The 26,512-nt window shown below is 45.2% G+C and overlaps 1 protein-coding gene across 6 annotated transcripts in view; it reads right to left on the bottom strand.

Annotated features, from left to right (window-relative positions):
- The window catches only part of LOC144600702 (POU domain, class 3, transcription factor 4-B-like), a 103,849-nt gene that overhangs the window by 72,649 nt on the left and 4,688 nt on the right, over positions 1–26,512 (bottom strand). Inside the window, exon 2 of one of the 6 annotated variants that reach the window (XM_078412611.1) lies at positions 8,698–8,724. The exons of the other annotated variants lie outside the window; for them this stretch is intronic. The gene's annotated coding sequence lies outside the window, so the exon portion shown is untranslated. Of the gene's footprint in view, positions 1–8,697; positions 8,725–26,512 lie in introns of those variants that run through there. 6 annotated transcript variants of the gene reach the window in all.

Below are 26,512 nucleotides of genomic sequence, written 5' to 3'. Positions count from 1 at the left end.
TAGTCCCAGCCTCAACTACCTCCTCTGGCAGCTCGTTCCATACACCCACCACCCTCTATGTGAACAAATTACCCCTCGGATTCCTATTAAATCTTTTCCCCTTCATATAAAACATATGTCGTTTGATCCTCCATTCAAGAGACTTTGTGCATCTACCCGATCTATTCTTCTCATTATTTGATACTATCTTGATGTGTGGTTCTGAATCCAGTACAATTTATGTTTGTAGCTGCAAATTGGGATTAAAAACCATGTGAATAATTTTCTAACGGCTCGGAATTAATGATTGTCTTATTATTGTGTAAGTAGGTTTAATGATCCAAATTCTGTGCAAATTCGCTTCATTTCCAATGAATGCCGAGTGGGTAGGAAAAATATTTGAGGCCAAGAAATTGTTAAAGGACCATCTTCAGTTTCTCATTTTGATTTGCTCAATAGAGTCATGGAGTCATTGAGTGATACAGTGTGGAAACAGGCCTTTCGGCCCAAATTGCCCACTCCGGCCAACATGTCCCAGTTGAATTAGTCCCACTTGCCTGCGCTTGGTCCATATCACTCCAAACCTGTCTCATCCATGTGCCTGTCTAACTGTTTCTTAAATGTCGGGATAGTCCCAGCCTCAACTACCTCCTCTGGCAGCTTGTTCCATACACCCACCACCCTTTGTGTGAAAAAGTTACAACTCAGATCCCTATTTAAATCTTTTCCCCTTCAGCTTGAACCTATGTCCTCTGGTCCTCGATTTCCCCCACTCTGGGCAAGAGACTCTGCACATCTACCCGATCTATTCCTCCCATGATTTTGTACACCTCTATAAGATCACCCCTCGTCTTCCTGCGCTCCAAGGAATGGAGACCCAGCCTACTCAACCTCTCCCTACAGCTCAGACTTCAAGTCCTGGCAACACCCTCGTAAATCTTCGCTGAACCCTTTCCAGCTTGACAACATCTCTCCTATAACATGGTGCCCAGAACTGAACGCAATGCTCAACAGGCAGAAGTGGAAGAAGCTGTGACTGAGATCACCGCTAAAAAAGCGTTTGTGCTTATTAGCTCCCTCTGGAAATATCACAATGTTATGGAAAAAAAATCACAACCCACAAGCCGAATGTGTCAGATTAGGTTTCAAAATTGAGAGACTGTAATATTATTGAAGTGAAACAAATCTATTGCAAAATAAAATCGGATAACCTTGTCATCGCTTGCTCTAACATTTTTTTTTCCCCAATTTCTTCAGCTGCATTAAAGTAAGAGGAAAAATAATCTTGTGTCAGAAGGAACTGCAGATGCTGGTTTAAACCGAAGATAGATACAAAGTGCTGGAGTAACTCAGTGGGACAGGCAGCATCTCTGGAGAGAAGGAGTGGGTAACAATTTGAGTCGAGGCAGTTAAGAAGGGGCTCGACCCAAAATGTCACCCATTCCTTCTCTCCGGAGATGCTGCCTGTCCTGCTGAGTTACTCCAGCTTTTTGTGTATATCTTTGGAAAGATAATCCTAGCAGCCTTTAAGTCTCTTACTTTTTTCTCTGGTCTTCTGTAGTACCATGATTTCGATTACCAATTTAAAATATATTTTTTATATAATATATTTATGCCACTGCTCATTTGTTTCATGTGTACCTCAAAGTAAAATTACAGTGGTAAAATTAATTTACTGCTATGGGCAGCATGGTGGTGCAGTGGTAGAGTTGCTACCTCACAGCACCAGGGGCCGGGCTCAATCCTGACTACGGGCGCTGTCTGTGCGGAGTTTGTACGTTCTCACCGTGACGTGCATCGGTTTCCTCCGAGATCTTCAGTTTCCTCCCACGCTCCAAAGACGTACGGGTTTGTAGGTTAATTGGCTTGGTATAAATGTAAGTTGTCTCTGGTGTGTGTGGGATAGTGTTAATGTGCGGGGGTCGCTGGTCGGCATGGACTCGGTGGGCCGAAGGGCCTGTTTCCGCGCCGTATCTCTAAACTACATGAACCTAAACTAAGCTAGAACTATCAAGTTTATTGTAAAATATTTTTCTTGCCGTGATTGAGGAAGGATAATTAGTGCTGGTGATATTCCAATGATGCCCACATTCTGTGAGTGAATAAGATATTAAATAAGTTCACAATTTATAGGAGCAGAATTAGGCCATTCCGCCCATCAAGTCTACTCTGCCATTCAATCATGGCTGATTTATCTCTTCCTCTCAATCCCATTCTCCCCTTAACCCCTGACGCCCATGCTAATCAAGAATCTATCAATCTTCACCTTAAAAACATCAATTGATGGCCTCCACAGCCTTCTGTGACAATGAATTCCACAGATTCACCACCCTCTGACTAAAGAAATTCCTCCTCATCTCCTAAAGGCGGCACGGTGGCGCAGCAGTAGAGTTGCTGCTTTACAGCGAATGCAGCGCCAGAGACTCAGGTTCGATCCTGACTACGGGTGCTGTACTGTACGGAGTTTGTACGTTCTCCCCGTGACCTGCGTGGGTTTTCTCCGAGATCTTCGGTTTCCTCCCACACTCCAAAGACGTACAGGTTTGTAGGTTAATTGGCTGGGTAAATGTAAAAATTGTCCCTAGTGTGTGTAGGATAGTGTTAGTGTGCGGGGATCGCTGGGCGGCGCGGACCCGGTGGGCCGAAGGGCCTGTTTCTGCGCTGTATCTCTAAATCTAAACAAATCATCCTAAAGGAACGTCCTTTTACTCTGAGGCTGTGACCTCTGGTCCTAGACTCTCCCACTAGTGGAAACATCCTCTCCACATCCACTCTATCCAGGCCTTTCCTATAATATGGTTTTTATTGGCAATCATTGATGTGGAATGGTTACAGGTTTATCCATGTGAATAGATTGATAATTATTTTATTTACTGAGTCCTCATTTATTAGCATAATTAATACATTATTTGAATGATTTCAGTGATCTAATCTCTCAAAACCTTTTAGCATCGTTGAAGTAATCTGTCAACATGCTCCATAAAATCTCTCCAGCATGTAAAGAAATCAGCCTCCTTCCATTTTCACTACGTTGGAAATAAAATCTGCAGTTCCAATTCTCTAAAGAAATTAATATACTTCAAATGCAAAAGTGACAATTTTGACAGGGAAAGACACAAAGTGATGGAGTAACTCAACAGTGTGTAGGAAAGAACTGCAGGTGCTGGTTTAAATCGAAGATAGACACCAAAAGCTGGAGTAACTCAACAGATCAGACAGCATCTCTGGAGGAAAGGAATAGGTTACATTTCGGGTCGAAACTCTACTTCAGTCTGAAGAAGGGTCTTGACCTGAAACGGCACCTTTTCCGTTTCTCCAGAGATGCTGCCTGATCTGCTGAGTTACTCCAGCCTTTTGAGTAAATCAATGGGTCAGGCAGCATTTCTGGAGACCATGGACATGGACAGGTGGCGTTTCAGGTCTTCTTCAGACTGATTGCAGTGGTGGAGGTGGGGACTGGAGAAAGGTGGAAGAGAGGAGAGGCAGGACAAAGCATGGCAGGTGATAGGTGAACGCAGGAGTGGATGGGGGGGTTGATAGACCGATGGACGAAGGCCAGAGGTGAACGCACAAAAGGTGTGAGAGGCAAAAGGATGATAGAGTCGCAAATTGTGAAGCTAGAAGATTGACGAGGTGCAGATTGTTTAGATATGTAGGTGGAGGGGAGGGGAGGGGAGAGATAGGTGTTAGATCTGAAGAAGGATACCAACCAGAAACATCACCTATTCATGTTCTCCAGTGGCGCTGAATTACTCCAGCACTTCATGTCCTTTTAGGTGCAAGGTCACAACAGGACTCAGAAGATCTTGCAACCAGATATGGATTTTTTTCATGTACAATTTCAAAATATATAATTTTATTTTTGTAAAAGTGAAAAAAAAAATTCTCGCACTGGTCTATATTTTAATTCTTGAACTGTACAATAATTCAGTGACTTTACACATTAGAGATGCAGTGCAGAAACAAGCCCTTCAGCCCACCGAGTCCGTGCTGACCTGCGATCACCCCATGCACTAGCACTATTCCACACACACACTAGGGACAATTTATAATTTTTACTCAAGCCAATTAACCTACACACCTGCACGTCTTTGGAGTGTGGGTGGAAACCGGAGCACCCGGAGAAAACCCACTTGGTCACGGGAAGAATGTACAAACTCCGTGCAGACAGCACCCGTAGTCAGGATCGAACCCGGGTCTCTGGTGCTATACGGCAGCAACTCGACCACTGCACCACATGGATAGGTGACGTTTCAGGTTGGTACCCTTCGTCAGCCCTTACAATAGACAATAGGTGCAGGAGGAGGCCATTCGGCCCTTCGAGCCAGCACCGCCATTCAATGTGATAATGGCTGATCATTCTCAATCAGTACCCCGTTCCTGCCTTCTCCCCATACCCCCTGACTCCGCTATCCTTAAGAGCTCTATCTAGCTCTCTCTTGAATGCATTCAGAGAATTGTCCTCCACTGCCTTCTGAGGCAGAGAATTCCACAGATTCACAACTCTCTGACTGAAAATGTTTTTCCTCATCTCCGTTCTAAATGGCCTACCCCTTATTCTTAAACTGTGGCCCCTTGTTCTGGACTCCCTCAACATTGGGAACATGTTTCCTGCCTCTAACGTGTCCAACCCCTTAATAATCTTATACGTTTCGATAAGATCTCCTCTCATCCTTCTAAATTCCAGTGCACACCTATCTCTCCCCTCCTCTCCCCTCCCCTCCCCTCCACCTACATTTCTAACCAATCTGCGCCCCAGTTCAGTAGGTATATTATAAAATTTATTTGCATCATGTGGTCTTGTTTGCTTTCAAGTGTTGTATTGATTGCTGATTCTTAGAAGGCCTGACAAATCAGTATCAGTGTCTTCACATCGGAGTGAAAAGCTTTGCGTGATAAATATTTCTCCACAGTCTGAATTAAAAAGAAATCGGAAATTATGGAAATACTCAGCTGGTCAGGCAGCATCTGGAAGGAGAGAAACAGAGAAACATTAGGAATTAAAGCTTGAAGTTGCGGAGCAGTGGGTGGGAGATTTGTCTTGGACCTCATTCTTAAGTTCTGCTGTCCTTGCAGGGTGTGTTCGGTGTGAAGAAGGGTCCCAGCCCATAACGTCACCTATCCATGTCCTCCAGAGATGCTTCCTGACTCGCTGAGTTACTCCAGCACTTTGTGTTTTCCACGCAGGATTCCAGCATCTGCAGTTCTCTTGCTATTCAGGGCGTGCAGCGTAGGTTTACTAGGTTAATTCCCGGAATTGCGGGACTATCATATGTTGAAAGACTGGAGCGACTAGGCTTGTATACACTGGAATTTAGAAGGATGAGAGGAGATCTTATCGAAACGTATAAGATTATTAAGGGGTTGGACACGTTAGAGGCAGGAAACATGTTCCCAATGTTGGGGCAGTCCAGAACCAGGGGCCACAGTTTAAGAATAAGGGGTAGGCCATTTAGAACTGAGATGAGGAAAAACGTTTGCAGTCAGAAAGTTGTGAATCTGTGGAATTCTCTGCCTCAGAAGGCAGTGGAGGCCAATTCTCTGAATGCATTCAAGAGAGAGCTGGATAGAGCTCTTAAGGATAGCGGAGTCAGGGGGGTATGGGGAGAAGGCAGGAACGAGGTACTGATTGAGAATGATCAGCCATGATCACATTAAATGGCGGAGCGTACAGGCTCGAAGGGCTGAATGGCCTCCTCCTCCTGCACCTACAGTCTATTGTCTATTGTCTACAACCCCATTCTTCTCTCCACTGCTCCCTCTTCTCCACAACTGTTTAATTTCCTAGTTTTCCTTATGTTGATGACAGCTCCTTGACACGAAATGTAAACTTGGTTTTTCTCCATCCGTGCTCTCTGGCCCCATGAGTGTTCCCAGCATTTTCTGGAGAAATCTGTTACATTTTGCTTTTGATTTATGGACAGTTGCTTTCTTATTTTAAGTGAATCCAGGTTCACTCAAATGATTGAAACGAAGAACTGCAGATGCGTAGGAAGGAACTGCAGGTGCTGGTTTACACAGAAGACAAAATGCTGGAGTAACTCAGCGGGACAGGCAGCATCTCTGAAGAGAAGGAACGGGTCGAGACCCTTCTTCAGTTGAGGAAGGGTCTCGGCCTGAAACGTCACCCAGGAACTGCAGGTGCTGGTTTATACCAAAGATAGACACAAAGTGCTGGAGTAATTCAGCAGGACAGACAGCATGTCTGGAGAAAAAAGATGGGTGACATTTCGGGTCGGGACCCTTCTTCAGATCTGAAATGTCACCCATCATTTTTCTCCAGAGATGGTGCCTGGACCACTGAGTTACTCCAAGTAGTATAAGAAAATAACTGCAGATGCTGGTACAAATCGATTTATTCACAAAATGCTGGAGTAACTCAGCAGGTCGGGCAGCATCTCGGGAGAGAAGGAATGGGTGACGTTTCGGGTCGAGACCCTTCCTTCTCTCCCGAGATGCTGCCCGACCTTCTGAGTTACTCCAGCATTTTGTGAATAAATTGAGTTACTCCAAGACTTTGTATTTATCTTCACCCAAATGATGGTGCTTTTTGAAGATAAAAATCATTCCTTAGAAATGATCTTATAAGCTGGAGGGAACTGCAGATGTTGGTTTACACCAAAGATAGACACAAAAAAGCTGGAGTAAATCAAAGGGTTAGGCAGCATCTCTGGAGAGAAGGAATGGGTGGCGTTTCAGATCCAGACTCTTCTTCAGGGATGAGGGAAACTATGATTCCACTTAATCAGAGTCACAGAGAGAGGAACAGCACAGAAACAGTCCCTTCGGCCCACAGAGTCCATGCTGACCGTCAACCGCCCATTCATACTAATACTACATCAGTACACATTTTCAGTTTAGTTTAGAGAAACAGCGAGGAAACAGGCCCTTCGGCCCACTGAGTTCACACCGACCAGCGATCCCCGTGCATTAACACTACCCTACACACACTAGGGCCAATCTACAATTATACCAAGCCAATTAACGTACAAACCTGTACGTCTTTGGAGTGTGGGAGGAAACCGGAGCACCCAGAGAAAACCCATGCGGTCACGGGGAGAACGTGCAAACTCCGTACAGACAGCACCCGTACTTAGGATCGAATCCAGGTCTCTGGCGCTGTGAGGCAGCAACTCTACCGCGTTGTCTTGTGCAAGAGAAACATTTAGCTCTGCTAATATCAAAGAAGGTCTCATTGAAATGGCTAAATAACGTGTGAGACACCATTATGTGTAAGAAAATAACTGCAGGTGCTGGTACAAATCGAAGGTATTTATTCACAAAATGCTGGAGTAACTCAGCAGGTCAGGCAGCATTTCAGGACAATAGACAATAGACAATAGATGCAGGAGGAGGCCATTCGGCCCTTCGAGCCAGCACCGCCATTCAATATGATCATGGATGATCATTTTCAATCAGTACCCCGTTCCTGCCTTCTCCCCATACCCCCTGACTCCGCTGTCCTTAAGAGCTCTATCTAGCTCTCTCAGTCTGAAGAAGGGTCTCGACCCGAAACATCGCCCATTCCTTCTCTCCTGAGATGCTGCCTGACCCGCTGAGTTACTCCAGCATCTTGTGATGCACCATTGGTTGGCACTTATACAGATACTTAAATAATAATGTTTCAAAATGATCGCTTTGTCTCATGTTCTTCCTGGAACAGGACTCAGACCTGCATATACTTTATTTCTGTGAATATGAGAGTGATCAGGAACAAAGAGACAGGATCTCCATTGTAACCTGAGTTACCTGCCCTACACCCCTGATACCTGCACCTGCAGTAACACAATTAGTTGATCAATTTTAACATTTTTTAATATGCAGCCAGCTCCCTTCTAAACCCATCGAAGGTATTTATTCACAAAGTGCTGGAGTAACTCAGCAGGTCGGGCAGCATCTCGGGAGAGAAGGAATGGGTAACGTTTTGGGTCGAGACCCTTCTTCAGACTGAAGAAGGGTCTCGACCCGAAACCTGACCCATTCCTTCTCTCCCGAGATGCTGCCCGACCTGCTGAGTTACTCCAGCACTTTGTGAATAAATACCTTCGATTTGTATCAGCATCTGCAGTTATTTTCTTATATCCCTGCTAAACCCATTTATTTTAAAGACCTTCAAAGGTATTTTTCTAATGAAGCAGCAACATTGCGAATGGACATTGGTCTGAAGCTAAAATACTTTTTTAACGGGGAAATGTATATATTTTCCCTTTGGAAGTAATGAGCAAGAAAGCAAAAGCTGGTAGGCATCACGCTCGTTCGTTCAAGTGAGTTAATCATTGTGCTGAAAATCATGCCGTCAAATTTCCTGTTTATTCTTTTGTTTAATAGATACTGTGTGGGGTTTACATTACGGCAAAAGCTAAACCAGCTGATCAAAGAGCAAGAAAACTCTCAGAGCGTGGGGGAAAATCTGCTCAACTCCATGGAAGCAGGAACCTGCGTCAAACTTAGTACCTTCCATCTGAAGGCTGAATGGGAGGTAAATTTGGAGAGTTTTGCCGGGATGAAGACGTGAATATTAAAGAAAAAAGGTCCTGGTTCGACATAATTAAATAATAATGTATTTTCATGCGCATTGTCTCTGTGAAACCGCCTTCATATACACTCACTAATGAGATTGCCAGCTCTAATTATGTTTTGTGGGGTTCGTTATGCTTGACGCCTCCTCTGACTGCTCGCTTCTCCGAGTTGCATCATTTTCTCTCCTCGTTGGTTCAACGCTGTTTCCATTCGTGAGACTTTTTGCTGCACCGGTTAAAAAAAAAATTTGTGAAATTCTCATGCAAATGGCAATAGACAATAGACAATACATGCAGGAGGAGGCCATTCGGCCCTTCGAGCCAGCACCACCATTCAATGTGATCATGGCTGATCATTCTCAATCAGTACCCCGTTCCTGCCTTCTCCCCATACCCCCTGACTCCGCTATCCTTAAGAGCTCTATCGAGCTCTCTCTTGAATGCATTCAGAGAATTGGCCTCCACTGCCTTCTGAGGCAGAGAATTCCACAGATTCACAACTCTCTGACTGAAAAGGTTTTTCCTCATCTCAGTTCTAAATGGCCTACCCCTTATTCTTAAACTGTGGCCCCTTGTTCTGGACTCCCTCAACATTGGGAACATGTTTCCTGCCTCTAACGTGTCCAACCCCTTACGTTTCGATAAGATCTCCTCTCATCCTTCTAAATTCCAGTGTATACAAGCCTAGTCGCTCCAGTCTTTCAACATATGACAGTCCCGCCATTCCGGGAATTAACCTAGTAAACCTACGCTGCACGCCCTCAATAGGAAGAATATCCTTCCTCAAATTTGGAGACCAAAACTGCACACAGTACTCCAGGTGCGGTCTCACTAGGGCCCTGTACAACTGCATCCATAAATAAAGATAAAACGAGCCAGAAAAAAAAGATGCATGAGATAATGATCCTGAACACACCGCCGATTTAAAACAAAGCAAATTATATGTCTGAGTATCCTCAATTTTAAATTGGTTACGGACAGCATAATTATACTTTATATTATTTTAGGGGAAAGTGATCGTACAGGGAAAAATATATCGAAAACAAAGCATTGCTCCTGGTTCTAAACTTGTGCTGTTGTCGCAACTCATTGACAATGCCAAGCAACAATGGAAGAGCAGAGTTTATTTTCACTCAAGTTAGTTGTTGTCGATCTACCTCATTGGTGACCCTCGGACTATCCTCGATCGGACTTCGCTGGCTTTATATTATGCACCAAACGTTATTCCCTTGCCATGTGCCCAAACACTGTGGCCGGCTCGATTGTAATCGTGTATTGTCTTTCCCAATGTTGGGGGAGTCCAGAACAAGGGGCCACAGTTTAAGAATAAGGGGGAGGCCATTTAGAACTGAGATGAGGAAAAGCTTTTCACTGAACCTCGGTATACGTGACAATAAACGAAACTGATGATTGTTACAAAATGCCTGTGACCATACAACATTTAACAGAAAGATCTTGGGCCCTTTGTTAATCTAAAAGTCAGTGTTGTGGTTTCAAGCAATTCCTTCCTCTATTTATTTTTTCAGGTTTTTTGAGAGTATGTTTTCTTGATGAATGTATTTTTTCCAACGTGTACAAATATACTATTCCAGCATATGCTATTTGCACTGTTTGGCAAATATCAACTCAGAAGAGAAACTTAATTGGGAAGTTAAAAGCAACGACATATTTTTAATGGATTATTGTGTGTATGCAATTAATTCCGTTTCACAGAAATAACAATTTTCTGTAAAATCAAAATCAGCATCCTAAGGGGATTATACTAGCCTGGTGTGGCTGCAGCTCAATAGACAATAGGTGCAGGAGGAGGCCATTCGGCCCTTCGAGCCAGCACCGCCATTCAATGTGATCATGGCTGATCATTCTCAATCAGTACCCCGTTCCTGCCTTCTCCCCATACCCCCTGACTCCGCTATCCTTAAGAGCTCTATCTAGCTCTCTCTTGAATGCATTCAGAGAATTGGCCTCCACTGCCTTCTGAGGCAGAGAATTCCACAGATTCACAACTCCGACTGAAAAAAGTTTTTCCTCATCTCCGTTCTAAATGGCCTACCCCTTATTCTTAAACTGTGGCCCCTTGTTCTGGACTCCCCCAACATTGGGAACATGTTTCCTGCCTCTAACGTGTCCAACCCCTTAATAATCTTATACGTTTCGATAAGATCCCCTCTCATCGTTCTAAATCCCAGTGTATACAAGCCTAGTCGCTCCAGTCTTTCAACATATGACATATGACATCTGTGCAAGAAACGGAGGAGAGTTAAAAACTAGCACGGCCACCCCTCCATCAACTCCATCTGCAATTTACGCTGCCTTTGGAAAGGATCACTCACACCCCAGTCATTCTCTCCTCACATCTGGCAGAAGATATAAAAGCTTGAAAGCACGTACCATCAGATTCAAGAACAGCTTCTTCCCCGCTGTTTAGAGATGCAGCGCGGAAACAGGCCCTTCGGCCCACCGATTCCGCGCCGACCAGCGATCTCCGCACATTAACACTATCCTACACACACACTAGGGACAATTTACACTTATACCGAGTCAATTAACCTACAAACCAGCACGTCTTTGGAGTGTGGGAGGAAACCGAATATCTCGGAGAAAACCCACGCGGTCACGGGGAGTACGTACGAACTCCGTGCAGACGGCGCCCGTAGTCAGGATCGAACCCGGGTCTCTGGCGCTGCAAGCACTGCAAGGCAGCAACTCTACCGCTGCGCCACCGTGCTGCCCCATCATCCCCGCTGTCATCAGACTGTTGAATGGACCCCTCATATGGCTAAGGATCTTCCAATCCATCTTGTTGTGGCCCCTGCAATGTTCTAATCTGCCTTTTCACTGTAGCTGTAACAATATATTCCGCACTGTTTATTTTCTCTTTTGCACCAACTGTTGTATTCATGTGTGGGGTGATCTGCCTGCAGAGTATGCCGGTTTTCATTGTATCTCGGTACATGTAACAATAACAAACCGACATCAATGGAGTCATAGAGTAATATAGTGTTACTGCCCGGAAGCAGGTCATTCGGCCCAACCTGCCCACACCGACCAATATGTCCCATCTACACTCGTCCCACCTGCCTGCATTTGGCCCATATCTGAATGCATTCAAGAGAGAGCTAGATGGAGCTCTTAAGGATAGCGGAGTCAGGGGGTATGAGGAGAATGCAGGAACGGGGTACTGATTGAGAATGATCAGCCATGATCACATTGAATGACGGTGCTGGCTCGAAGGGCCGAATGGCCTCCTCCTGCACCTATTGTCTATTGTCTATTATCATATCCCTCCAAACCTGTCCTATCCAAATACCAGTCTAAATGTTTCTCAAACGTTGTGATAGTCCCAGCCTCAACTACCTCCTTTGGCAGCTCGTTCCTTACACCCACCACCCTCTGTGTAAAAAAGTTACCCCTCCGGTTCATATTAAAACTTTCCCCCTTCACCTTAAACCTCTGGTTGTCGATTCCCTTATTCTGGGCAAAAGAATACCAATCTATGATGATATTGTACACTGAATACATATGAAAGTTCGCACACAGCAATTTTCTTTCCTCTATCTTAATTGCAGCAAGATAGTCACACTTGGATATGATGGAATTGCTTGTTCTAAAAATCGTTCATTTAGCTTGCAGTTTCATAAGCTGCTTTAACAGAAATATAATGACAATGCTATGTTCCCAATTTTGGGAAGGTACGACATGAAGCTACGTAGATATAAAGCTTTGTGACGTTCATGGCTGTATATGACAATCATCATCATATCATATATATACAGCGCGGAAACAGGCCTTTTCGGCCCACCAAGTCCGCGCCGCCCAGCGATCCCCGTACATTAACACTATCCTACACCCACTAGGGACAATTTTTACATTTACCCAGCCAATTAACCTACAAACCTGTACGTCTTTGGAGTGTGGGAGGAAACCGAAGATCTCGGAGAAAACCCACGCAGGTCACGGGGAGAACGTACAAACTCCTTACAGTGCAGCACCCGTAGTCAGGATCGAACCTGAGTCTCCGGCGCTGCATTCGCTGTAAAGCAGCAACTCTACCGCTGCGCTACCGTGCCGTGCTGACTTTAATTCAAATACATCCTCGTAAAAATTAGTGGTAGCTCAGAGATTTGGGAAATTTCAGAAACCAGCAAAGGATGGCTCTAACTATGAAAATAAACCCCAAAAAACATATTGAAACAAACAATAACAGCTTCTACAGCCCCTACAGGAAAGAATAGAGCAGCTAAAGTCTTAGTATAAGACATTGGTGAGTCCGCATTTAGAATATTGTGTTCAGTTCTGGGTACCATGTTATAGGAAAGATATTGTCAAGCTGAAAAGGTTCAGAGAAGACTTATGAGGATGTTGGCAGGACTAGAAGGTGTGGGCTGTAGGGAGAGGTTGAGTAGGCTGGGTCTCTATTGCTTGGAGCGCAGGAGGATAAGGGGTGATCTTATAGAGGTGTATAAAATCATGAGAGGAATAGATCGGGTAGATGTGCAGAATCTCTTGCCCAGAGTAGGGGAATTGAGGACCAGAGGATACAGGTTCAAGGCGAAGGGGTAAAGATTTAATAGGAATCTGAGGGGTAAGTTTTTCCACACAAAGGGTGGTGGGTGTATAGAACAAGCTGCCAGAGGAGGTAGTTGAGCCTGAGACTATCTCAGTGTTTAAGAAACAGTTGGACGGGCAAATGGATAGGACAGGTTTGGAGGGATATGGACCAAGCGCAGGCAAGTGGGACTAGTGTAGCTGGGACATTGTTGGCCGGTGTGGGCGAGTTGGGCCGAAGGGCCTGTTTCCACGCTGTATCACTCGATGACTCTATGACTATGACTCGAAAGTAAATGTTGGCCTCTTAGAGGATGAAACGTTATAATTAGTAATCGGAATCAGAAATGGTAAAGATTCTAATTTTTTTTAATATGTTTTCAAGATAATCAAGAATGGTGCATTGTAATATCAAATGTTATAATTCTCACAGCAGCTTAATAAGCCCGTAAACACAATGCACACAGATAAATATAATAGAAACATAGTAAATAGGTGCAGGGGGAGGCCATTTGGCCCTTCGAGCCAGCACCGCCATTCATTGTGATCATGGCTGATCATCCACAATCAGTAACCCATGCCTGCCTTCTCCCCATATCCCTTCATTCCACTAGCCCCCAGAGCTCTATCTAACTCTCTTTTAAATTCATCCAGTGAATTGCCTCCACTGCCTTCTGTGGCAGAGAACTCCACAAATTCACAACTCTCTGGGTGAAAACGTTTCTTCTCACCTCAGTTTTAAATGGCCTCCCCTTCATTCTTAGACTGTGTCCCCTGGTTCTGGACTCCCCCAACATTGGGAACATTTTTCCTGCATCTAGCTTGTCCAGTCCATTTTATAATTTTATACGTCTCTATAAGATCCCCTCTCATCCTTCTAAACACCAGTGAATACAAGCCCAGTCTTTCCAATCTTTCCTCGTATAATAATGAAAAGAATTCAATAAATTAATAACCGTGATACTAGTGCAAAAAATAGCGTGGAAGGTACCAAAACATCGCAGTAATAATAGATAATCAACAGACTATCAGAAAAGAGGAACTTAAAATGATCTCTAACACTTGGAACAAAAGTGCAAGAGAGAAAGTAATGGGGATTTAGGCCAATGAATCTTTCTAACCTGTTGTTCTCCATCCTAGGGTTTTTAAAGGACATTGCAGACATGTTGGTTCAATTCTATTACAATTCCCTGAATTTTGGAGATATCATATATATAAAATTATGATAGGCTTCGATAGGGTAGACAGTCAGAACCTTTTTTCCAGGAAATGTCCAACACCAGATGTCATAGCTATAAGGTGAGAGGGCCAAGTCATCGAGCCATAGAGCGATCCAGCTTGGAAATGGGCCTTTCGGCCCAACCTGCCCACGTCAACCAACATGTCCCATCTACATTAGTCCCACCTGCCTGCGTTTGGCACGTATCCCTCTAAACCTGTCCTATCCATGCACCAGTCTATTTGCTTCTTAAACATTGCGATAGTCCCTGCCTCAGCTACTTCCTCCGGCAGCTCGTTCCATATACCCACCACCATTTTTTGTGTGAAACTGTCACCCCTCAGATTCCAATAAAATCTTTCCCCCTTCACCTTAAACGGGTGCCATCTGGTTCTTGATTCCCCAACTCTGGGCAAGAGACTCAGTGTGTCCACCCAATCTATTCCTCTCATGATTTTACACACAAAGGTTTTTACACAGAGAGTTGTGGGGGTCTGGAATACATTGTCAGGGGTTGTGGTGCAGGCAGATACGAGAGTGGTGCTTAAGAGTCTAGATGTCCCTGGGCTGTGGGACATGTTGTTCGGCGTGGAGAAGATGGCTGAAGAGCCTGTTTCTATGCTGTATGACTCAATGATTCTATATGATCAAATAATTGTAAATAGAAGTTGAAACATTCAGGACCCCAACTGAAAAGGTTTTCAAACAAATTTTTAAAACTTAATTGGAACATATTAACGACGAGGCTTGCAGTATATTGCTCACTTGCTTATTAAATGGGAACAAAATGGGCTCTTCAGTGGTATTTCCAAAAATGGGACTTGGTATTTGTACATTAATCATGTACAGCCTTTCCGCTGACTGATTAGCACACAACAAAAGCTTTTCACTGTACCTCGGTACACGTGACAATAAACTAAACTGAAATCAAGAGGAAACACGTGATATACAAAGATATTCGAGAAATGTGTTGCCAAATTCCTGCTCGTTCCATTTCTTCCATGGTGGTGAGATGGTTGAGGATTATATTTTCACAAGCTGCACAAATAAAACTCAGCCGGGGAACTTTTTATTTCGGTACCGAATCATACGCGAGAAACAAGCAGCTTTGTGCGACCTGACAAAAATACTTTGTGAAATCAAAATCAAATCAAAAGCAGCTAATGGAAAATATTATTCTGCGCTAACTGGTGTAAAAAAAAAAACCTCCCTGGTTCCAAAATCTGCAAAGTCCCGAGCATGTAATTGCCAGATGAAACTGGAGTTAGCACAGGCTGCAGCGGTAATCTTGTTAATTCTCACCGTGCCGCTGCGATGATTGGGGGAATGAATATGTAACAAAATTAAATTGAGATGTTTATCATACCTGGGTTTTTTTTTTGTTGCATCGGGAGGAATTCAATCAACCTATCTTTAAATGAGGAATATTTTCCAAAGGAATGGTTTTGACAGGATCGCCAGGCGAAGGGAGGGTACTCAATCAACGGTACGTACGCAGGGGAGCACAGCAGGTTTTACACCTTGATCCTTCCTGTGAGCTGGCAAGGCTGTGTGGGAATTACTTATTGCATAGAGGCGTGGAGTCACAGAGACATTGAGCCATAGAGTCAGAGTTAGAGAGTCATCGAACCATAGACTAGACAATAGACAATAGGTGCAGGAGTAGGCCATTCGGCCCTTCGAGCCCTTCATGCAGTCATGCAGTTATGCAGTTATACAGAATGGATATAGCCGAGCCCATCACACAGACAAGCCACCCCACTACTGACTCCATAGGTTCACCAGGTTAATTTTTTTTTAGATTCAGAGATACAGCGCGGAAACAGGCCCTTCGGCCCACAGAGTCCGTGCCGCCCAGCGATCCCCGCACACAAACACTATCCTACACACACTAGGGACACACTAGGGAGTACAGAGAAGGTTCACCAGATTAATCCCTGGGATGGCGGGACTTGCATATGAGGAAAGATTGGATAGACTGGGCTTGTACTCGCTGGAATTTAGAAGACTGAGGGGGGATCTTATAGAAACATATAAAATTCTTAAGTGGTTGGAGAGGCTAGATGCGGGAAGATTGTTCCCGATGTTGGGGGAGTCCAGAACCAGGGGTCACAGCTTAAGGATAAGGGGGAAGTCTTTTAGGACCGAGATGAGAAACATTTCTTCACACAGAGTGGTGAGTCTGTGGAATTCTCTGCCACAGAAGGTAGTTGAGGCCAGTTCATTGGCTATATTTAAGAGGGAGTTAGATGTGGCCTTTTTGCTAAAGGGATCGGGGGTATGGAGAGAAGGCAGGTACAGGCTACTGAGCTGGATGATCAGCCATGATCATATTGAATGGCTCGAAGGGCCGAATGGCCTACTTCTGCACCTATTTTCTATGTTTCTATGTTTCTATGTAATTTTTACATTTGCCCAGTCAATTAACCTACAAACCTGCACGTCTTTGGAGTGTGGGAGGAAACCGAAGATCTCGGAGAAAACCCACGCAGGTCACGGGGAGAACATGCAAACTCCGTACAGACGGCGCCCGTAGTCAGAATCGAACCTGAGTCTCCGGCGTTGCATTCGCTGTAAGGCAGCAACTCTACCGCTGCGCCACTGTGCCGCCCTGGGATGGCGGGACTGTCGTATGAGGAAAGATTGGAAAGACTGGGCTTGTATTCACTGGAGTTTAGAAAGATGAGAGGGGATCTTACAGAGACATATAAAAGGACTGGACAATCTAGATGCAGGAAAGATGTTCCCAATGTTGGCGGAGTCCAGAACCAGGGGCCACAGTCGAAGAATAAAGGGGAGGCCTTTAAAAACTGAGGTGAGAAGAAACTTTTTCACCCAGTGAATTGAGAATTTGTGGAATTCTCTGCCACAGAAGGCAGTGGAGGCCAATTCACTGGATGAATTTAAAAGAGAGTTTGATAGAGCTCTACTGGCTAGTGGAATCAAGGGATATGGGGAGAAGGCAGGCACGGGTTACTGATTGTGGATGATCAGCTATGATCACAATGAATGATGGTGCTGGCTCGAAGGGCCAAATGGCCTCCTCCTGCACCTATTTTCTATGTTTCTATGTTTATCTGAACTTCACGCTGCCAAGATAACCCAGGACCATTTTCACCCACAGTCATTCCCTCCCCTCCCCTTCTCCTCTCGCAGGGCCTGACACAACACATGACAGTAATAAACTAAATTAAACTAAGCGACAGCACGTAACAGGCTCTTCAGCCCAACGTGCTCTTGCCGACCAAGATGCTCGATCTAAGTTAGTCCCATTTGCCCACGTTATTCTACCAAACCTTTCCTATCAATGGACCTGTCCAAGTGTCTTGTAAATGCTATTTTAGTACCTGCTTTAACTGCCTCCTCTGGAAGCTCGTTCCCTATACCCACCTCCCTCTGTGTGACAATGCTGTCACTCCGGTTTATATCAAATCTTCCCCTCTCATCTTGAACTTGTGTTCTCTGGTTCGTTTTGCTGATGTGTGTAAAGCATTAACCCTGTCCCTCGTGGGTTTTACACTCCTCGACAAGACCGCTCTGAGCTTCCAGCGCTCCAGGGAGTAAAATCCTAGTTTGCCCAACCCTGTTGCTCTGGCTCTTGAACATAAGATCATAAGAACTTCATAAGAGACAGGAGCAGAATTGGGCCATTCAGCCCATCCAGTCTGCTCCGCCATTCAATCGTGGCTGATCTATCTTTCCCTCTCATCACCATTCTTCTGCTTTCTCCCTGTAACCTTCGACACCCGTACTAATCAAGAGCCTGCCAATCTCCACTTTAAAAATACCCAATGACTTGGCCTCCACAGCCGTCTGTGGCAATGAATTCCACAGATTCACCACCCTCTGGCCTAAGAGGTTCCTTCTCACCTCCAATCTAAAGGTATGTCCTGTTATTCTGAGGCAGTGCCCTCTGGTCCTGGACTCTCCCACTAGTGGAAACATCCTCTCGGTCCGCGCTCGGTCCGCTTTGGCCAAACTGGTCTCCCGGTGGCCGAGCACTTCAACTCCCCCTCCCATTCCCAGTCTGACCTTTCTGTCATGGGCCTCCTCCAGTGCCATAGTGAGGCCCACCGGAAATTGGAGGGACAGCACCTCATATTTCGCCTGGGCAGCTTGCAGCCAAGTGGTATGAACATCGACTTCTCCAACTTTAGATAGTTCCTCTGTCCCTCTCTTCCCCTCCCCCTTCCCAGATCTCCCTCTATCTTCCTGTCTCCACCTATATCCTTCCTTTGTCCCGCCCCCTGACATCAGTCTGAAGAAGGGTCTCGACCCGAAACGTCACCCATTCCTTCTCTCCTGAGATGCTGCCTGACCTGCTGAGTTACTCCAGCATTTTGTGAATAAATACCTTCGATTTGTACCAGCATCTGCAGTTAATGTCTTATATAAACATCCTCTCCACATCCACTCTATCCAGGCCTTTCACTATTCAGTATCAATGAGATCCCCCAACTGCCCCTCTTCACCCTTCTAATCTCTTGACAACATCCTCGTACATCTTCTCTGCACTCTTTCCAGCTTAATGACATCAAAAACATCAGCACGATATCCAAATAGTGCACTCACCAATATCTTGTACAGATGTTCTTAACAAGATGGTACTATAGGTAGACACGGAGTGCTGGAGTAACTCAGAGGGTCATAGAAACATCGAGACATAGAAAATAGGTGCAGGAGTAGGCCATTCGGCCCTTCGAGCCTGCACCGCCATTCAATATGATCATGGCTGATCATCCAACTCAGTGTCCTGTACCTGCCTTCTCTCCATACCCCCTGATCCCTTTAGCCACAAGGGCCACATCTAACTCCCTCTTAAATATAGCCAATGAACTGGCCTCAACTACCTTCTGTGGCAGAGAATTCCACAGATTCACCACTCTCTGTGTGAAAAAAAACGTTCTCATCTCGGTCCTAAAAGACTTCCCCCTTATCCTTAAACTGTGACCCCTTGTTCTGGACTTCCCCAACATCGGGAACAATCTTCCTGCATCTAGCCTGTCCAACCCCTTAAGAATTTTGTAAGTTTCTATAAGATCCCCCCTCAATCTTCTAAATTCCAGCGAGTACAAGCCGAGTCAGGCAGCATCCCTGGAGAAAAAGGATGGGTGACGTTTTGGGCCTGGAGCCTTCAGTCTGGAGAAGGGTCATGACCCGAAACGTCACCCGTTCATGTTCTCCAGAGATGCTGCTGCCTGACCGGCTGAGTCACTCCAGCACTTTGTGTTGATCTTTGGTATGAGCCAGCATCTGCAGTTCTTTGTTTCAACAGGTGGTAAGATGTTCAGGGCACCATCTCAGAGTCTTAAGCGATATGTTAAGGATGGTGGTAATCTGAAAACTAAGAGGTGGCTTACATTCCAGGCACATTGAGCAGCACCTGTGTAGAATGACACAGAGTCATTGTTTTGGGTCACTGACTATTCTACACAGTGTTTCTAGCTTTTCTTGTAAAGAACAAAAGATGCTTTACTCTCGAAAAGCAACTGGACTCATCGGCATAACCCGGGTGATGTTCACCAGTCTGGAGAACAGCAGTTGCAATTCTCACCTTTGCACCGATTGTTTAGCTTTAGTTTAAAGACACAGCATGGAAGCAGGCCCTTCGGCCCATCGAGCCCATGATGACCACCACTAGTTCTATGTCAACCCACTTTCTCATCCACTCTCTGCACACGAGGGGCAATTTACAGAGGGCCAACTAACCTACAGATCTGCACATGTTTAGGTGTGGAAGGAAACCGGAGCACCCGGAGGAAACCCACGCGGTCACAGTGAGAGCGTGCAAACTCCACACAGCCAACACCCAGGGACAGGATCGAACCCGGCTCTGTGGTGCTGTGAGGCAGCAGCACAGCCAACTGCACCACTGTTATAGTTAGTTATCTCCAATGCCCTAAATAGGGTGGCATGGTAGCACAGCGCCAGGGACCCGGGTTCGATCCTGACTACTGGTGCTGTCTGTACGGAGTTTGCACGTTCTCCCCGTGACCAGCGTGGGTTTTCTCCGGGTGCTTCGGTTTCCTCCCACATTCCAAAGACGTGTGGGTCTGTGGGTTAATTGGCTTCTGTAAATTGTGCCGAATGTGTAGGATAGAACTAGTGTGCTTGTGGTCATCTGAGGAAAGACATTCTAGCCTTAGAGGGAGTACAGAGAAGGTTCACCAGATTGATCCCTGGGATGGCAGGACTTTCATATGAAGAAAGACTGGATAGACTCGGCTTATACTCGCTGGAATTTAGAAGACTGAGGGGGGATCTTATAGAAACATATAAAATTCTTAAGGGGTTGGAGAGGCTAGATGCGGGAAGATTGTTCCCGATGTTGGGGAAGTCCAGAACCAGGGGTCACAGCTTAAGGATAAGGGGGAAGTCTTATGAGAGATGAGAAAACATTTCTTCACACAGAGAGTGGTGAGTCTGTGGAATTCTCTGCCACAGAAGGTAGTTGAGGCCAGTTCATTAGCTATATTTAAGAGGGAGTTAGATGTGGCCCTTGTGGCTAAAGGGATCAGGGGGTATGGAGAGAAGGCAGGTACAAGTTACTGAGCTGGATGATCAGCCATGATCATATTGAATGGCAGTGCAGGCTCTAAGGGCCGAATGGCCTACTCCGGCACCTATTTTCTATGTTTGTATGTTTCTATCACTGGTCATCGTGGATTCGGTGGCCTGAAGGGCCTGTTTCTACGCTGCATCTCAAGTCAAGAGTGTTTTATTGCCGTTTGTCCCAGATAGAACAATGAACATCGTACTTGCGACAGCAACACAGAATATTTAAACTAAACTAAACAATATCGCCAAACTAAACTAAACTAAACTAAAACAAACTACAACCTGTAAAATCTTTTCACAGTTTCAAAGACAAATGTTACAAGTGTCACAAATCCTACACTGCATGGCTTTTATTCAGCAAATCGATATATTTTCCTATCTTGCAGAACAGTGCAACCAACATATTCACTGCCCTTGACTGAAAACAGCTCTTCAATGGAACGCAAAATTCAAAAGAGTCAAAATGACACAATTCATAGGAAGAACAATGTTTGTTTCAAATTAAAAATGTAACATCTTACAATCTATCTCTGGGATGAAACTGGGGCACCCGGAGGAAACCCAGGCGGTCACGGGGAGAGCATGCAAACTCCACACAGACAACAACACCCAAGGTCAGGATCGAACCCGGGTCTGTTGTGCTGTGAGGCAGCAGCGCTAACTGTTGTAGTTAGTTATCTCCAATGCCATAACTAGGGTGGCACGGTAGTACAGTGCCAGAGACACGGGTTCGATCCTGACTACTGGCGCTGTCTGTACGGAGTTTGCAAGTTCTCTCCATTGGAGGTTGATGAATTAATGGAAGTGAAAACAGCCTCCCTTTAAATTCAGGAATTGGGTAAAAATCCTCCTGGTGCTGTTTTATGAAGTTAGACGAAGGTGATAAAAATAAATCACTATTCTGTGTATTTGTATTAATGTTGGTGACATACTGGACAAGGAGGATTTCACCCTCCGATATGATCTGAACATTTAAGGAGGGTCTCGACCCGAAACATCACCCATTCCTTCTCTCCTGAGATGCTGCCTGACCTGCTGAGTTACTCCAGCATTTTGTGAAATAAATACCTTTGATTTGTACCAGCATCTGCAGTTATTTTCTTACATACCAAAGTAATCCTTTAGAAGTACAATAGGTAGAGCAAAGGGGAAGATACAGAGTGCAGACTATAATTCTCAGCATTGTAGCGCATCAGTTCCATAGTCCAATGTCCACAATGGGCCAGAGGTGAATCGGACAGTATTCCAGCTTTACATTGCACTAAACGTTATTCCCTTTATCGTGTGTTTGTACACTATGGACAGCTCGATTGTAATCATGTATAGTCTTTCCACTGGCTGGATAGCACGCAACAGAATTCTTTACACTGTACCCCAGTACACATGACAATAAACTGAACTAAACTAAAGATAGACACAAAGTGCTGGAGTAACCCAGCGGGTCAGGCAGCATCTCTGGAGAAAAAAGGATGGGTGACGTTTTAGGATCAGACCTTTCTTCTGCAGCCCGAAGAAAGTATGAAACTGTGGAGGGACCATTGGGATGGTAAGGAGTCAATATCATCTTCTCTGAACACTTTGACCAGGCGTCTCGACCTGAAACGTCACCAGAACACGTTCTCCAGAGAAGCTGCCTGACCTGCTGCGTTACTCCAGCGCTTTGTGGCTTTTTTGTAAAGCTTTTTGTTGCGTGCTAACCTGGCAGCAGAAAGACAATACATGATTACAATCGATCCATTTACAGTGTACAGATACATGGCAAGGGAATAACGTTTAGTGCAAGGTAAAGCCAGGAAAGTCTGATCAAGGATAGCCCGAAGAAGGGTCTCGACCCGAAACGTCACCCATTCCTTCTCTCCTGAGATGCTGCCTGACCTGCTGAGTTACTCCAGCATTTTGTGAAAGGATAGTCCGAGGGTCACCAATGAGGTAGATGGTAGTTCAGCACTGCTCTCTGGTTGTGGTTGGATGGTTCAGTTGCCTGATAACAGCCGGGAAGAAACTGTCCCTGAATCTGGAGGTGTGCGTTTTCACACTTCTGTACCTTTTGTAGAAGGGAGAAGAGGGAGTGGCCTGGGTGAAACTGGTCCTTGATTCTGCTGCTGGCCTTGCCGAGGCAGGGTGAGGTGTAGATGGAGTCAATGGAATATAAAACGATAACTGCAGATGCTGGTACAAATCGAAGGTATTTAATCACAAAATGCTGGAGTAACTCAGCAGGTCAGGCAGCATCTCGGGAGAGAAGGAATGGGCGACGTTTCGGGTCGAGACTGAAGAAGGGTCTGAAGAAGGGTCTCGACCCGAAACGTCACCCATTCCTTCTCTCCCGAGATGCTGCCTGACCTGCTGAGTTACTCCAGCATTTTGTGAGTCAATGGAAGGGAGGTTGGTTTGTGTGATGGTCTGGGCTGCACATGTCCACAGTTCCCTGCGGTTGTAGGCGCTGCCCCGACGGAGTGACCGTGTTTGTCCAGGAGCCTGTTTGGTCCTGGAGGCAACTGGTATTGTACCTTTCCAGAGCACATGGCACATGGCGGTATCATGCAGTGTGCGGGTGGGTGAGGGCTTCCCTTGGCTGCTTGCGAAGGAGTTCGGGGCGCTTCACGCTGCATTTGCCCAAGGCTTAAACTCGTCAAGAAACTTGGCAGCGAACTGGACTTCCTCGGGAGTAAAGTTATTGTGATCTGCCTTTAAAACCTGCGGATACAACTCACTTTATTTAACTCTCCTCGTCCTCGCTTGCACGTAACTATCCGAGGCCCTGATATATATATATATATATTTCTACTTCGCAACACATGCATTGAATTTAAATGTCCATTCAAATAAAGAAGCAAAGTCCTGAAGCCACCTCTGCTCAAATCTCACGGCGACTGTCAGGAACTGTATCCCATCATTCTAGGTGAGATGGACACCAAATGCTGGAGTAACTCAGCGGGTTTTTGTGTCTGTCTTCTGTGTAAAGCAGAGTCCGCAGTTCCTTCAGACGCAGTGTATGGGGAGCGTTGTTCAAACACAGATCCTCTCTCGTACTGACTGACTGGGTGAGATACAATTTCTAGCGTTGAATTTCTAGCTACCGATGCAGTAGCTGGAATAAACCGTCGAACGGACACGAAAGTACTCCTTTACAGGACTAGTTCAGAAGCGGGACAAGCAGCGACAGGCAAGAGGCCTTGAACCCACGACAAAATACAACCCATGGAAGTTTTCATTGAGAAGTCAAAATCACAATGTTGCCAGATTTTTGTTTTTGGTTGATAAGATACACTCACAAACACACATACGCACACACACACTCACACACACACTCACACACACACTCACACACACACAAACACACGCACACACACGCACACGCACACACATACACACACACACTCACACAAACACACATACACACACTCACACACACACACTCACACACATACACTCACACACATACATACACAAACACACACACACTCTCTCACACACACATAAACACACACACACACACACACACACACTGTTACACACACACACACACATACACACAGACACTCACACACAAACACACTCACACACACAAACAGACACACACACACACACACACACACTCGCACACACACACAAACACAGACACTCACACACAAACACACACATACACACACAGACGCACACACACTCTCACACACACACACACTCTCACACACTCACACACACTCACACACGCACAAACACACGCACACACACACTCGCACACACAAACCCACACACACATATACATACACACACACTCAAACTCACAAACACACGCACACACACACTCACACATACAAACACACACTCACACACACACACACATACACACACACACACACACACACACACACACACACAATGTTTTACACACACACACACACACACACACACAAACACACACACACACACACACACACATTCACAGTCACACACACTCACTCTCACACACACACACACACACACACACACACACACACACACACACACTCGCACACCCTCTCCCACATCTCCAGTCTTTCTGGCCTGGAATCAGCCATGCCCGATTCACAAATCATTCAATCAGCAATCTCTTCTGGCAGTCTCAGCCCGCAAACAAATCGCCTGGTCATTGTGTGCAGTGGGAGTAGTTTGCGAGCCCGCACTTTGTGTATTGTGGTCTGTGTTCGGGGTCTGCGTTGTGTGTGCAACGATCGATCCACAAGGTCCCAGCAGCCGGCGAGTGAGTTCAATGCCGAGGCTGATTGATCCCTGTCATTGTTGTCTCAACTCTATCCCGACGCTGCATTTCAAACACAAACCAGATCGCGGGGCTTCAATATAATCAATTCCTACAGGAACCCAGCGCACAAAACAAAACCATACATCAAATAATATCCCCCCACCCCACCCCCCCCCCCCCCCTCATAAGGGCATCCATAACGTTAGATATTTAAATAATCCACCCAAAACTAATTTAATTGAACTGGTGCCTGGATTTCGTCGTAAGTGTTTTTTTCCCCATTTTTACAAACGTGTACGAATTGGCTACACAAAACAAAAACTGGGATACATCAAACAAGCATAAATTAAAGATTAGACACAAGGAACTGCAGATGCCAGATTACAACGAACCCCCCCCCCCCCCCCCCCCCCCCCACACACACACACAAAGTGCTGGAGTAACTCAGACAAAGATTACAGATCGCCGGACCAGTGTAGATTATATAAGGAAGACAATGAATTCCGCATTTTAAAAAAAACGAAGCATAGCGTTTATATACGTGTTGCAATCATCTTTCGCCAAAACATTCCAGTTTTGAAATGGTGAGCTGTGGCTATTGGCAAATAAATAACATCAAATGCAACACTCGACACATACACCAGTAACAGTGTTGTGACTGCAATTTCCCTTTGACTAAAACTTTAGGTCCATTCCAAGACCGCTGTGTATATATATAATCCATTGAAAGCACTTTGGTAACGAGGGAGACGGGCGAATCACTCCAGATAGCACCACCTAGTAATGTCACCCTTGAAACATGCATCTGGTCACAAGGCGCCCAATGCTGACTGCCCCTTCCTGACTAAGGGGGCATCAGTATTTTGAGAAAATACACTTGGTTTGCAAGTGACCCATTATCTAAAGAGAAACGGGGGGATACGTATTAATTATCCTTCTGTGCGTGGCCAGGGCACACAATGGGACAGCCTACATTGGAAATCCATCTTTAGTACCAAAGAATCTTTCTCTGTCCACCCCCCCCCCCCCCATCTGTGAGTGAACCCTTTTGTTTTAGTCTGGACATGGTTTCTGACGAGTGTGTGTCAGATTACAAACGAGGTGATTTTCACAATGATACAAACGATTGCATCATTCACATCCCATCTGAATACTGGCGGTATATTAATAATAATAATAATTATTATTATTTTTAAAACAACTCTTAAACGGTGTTCTGAGTAACGGTTCAATTAAATACAGCCGGTAGCCCAAACATTAAATGCTTATTATATTAACTGTATATTGCTATTGAATTTATAATTCAACGTTTGGAAGAATGTTATTGAATTATAAATTGAACTGGTGTACACGCAGCATTAAGCGACGTTAGCACACGGAATAATATACAACATAAACTATTATTTCCACCCTTTCTATCACTAGTTATTTCTTCGCTTTGTGCCT

Source organism: Rhinoraja longicauda, chromosome 15 (assembly GCF_053455715.1).
Source record: "Rhinoraja longicauda isolate Sanriku21f chromosome 15, sRhiLon1.1, whole genome shotgun sequence".
Lineage (NCBI taxonomy): Eukaryota > Metazoa > Chordata > Chondrichthyes > Rajiformes > Arhynchobatidae > Rhinoraja > Rhinoraja longicauda.
The sequence above is the reverse complement of the archived record's forward strand: the minus strand, read 5'-3'. Positions and strand labels throughout refer to the sequence as shown.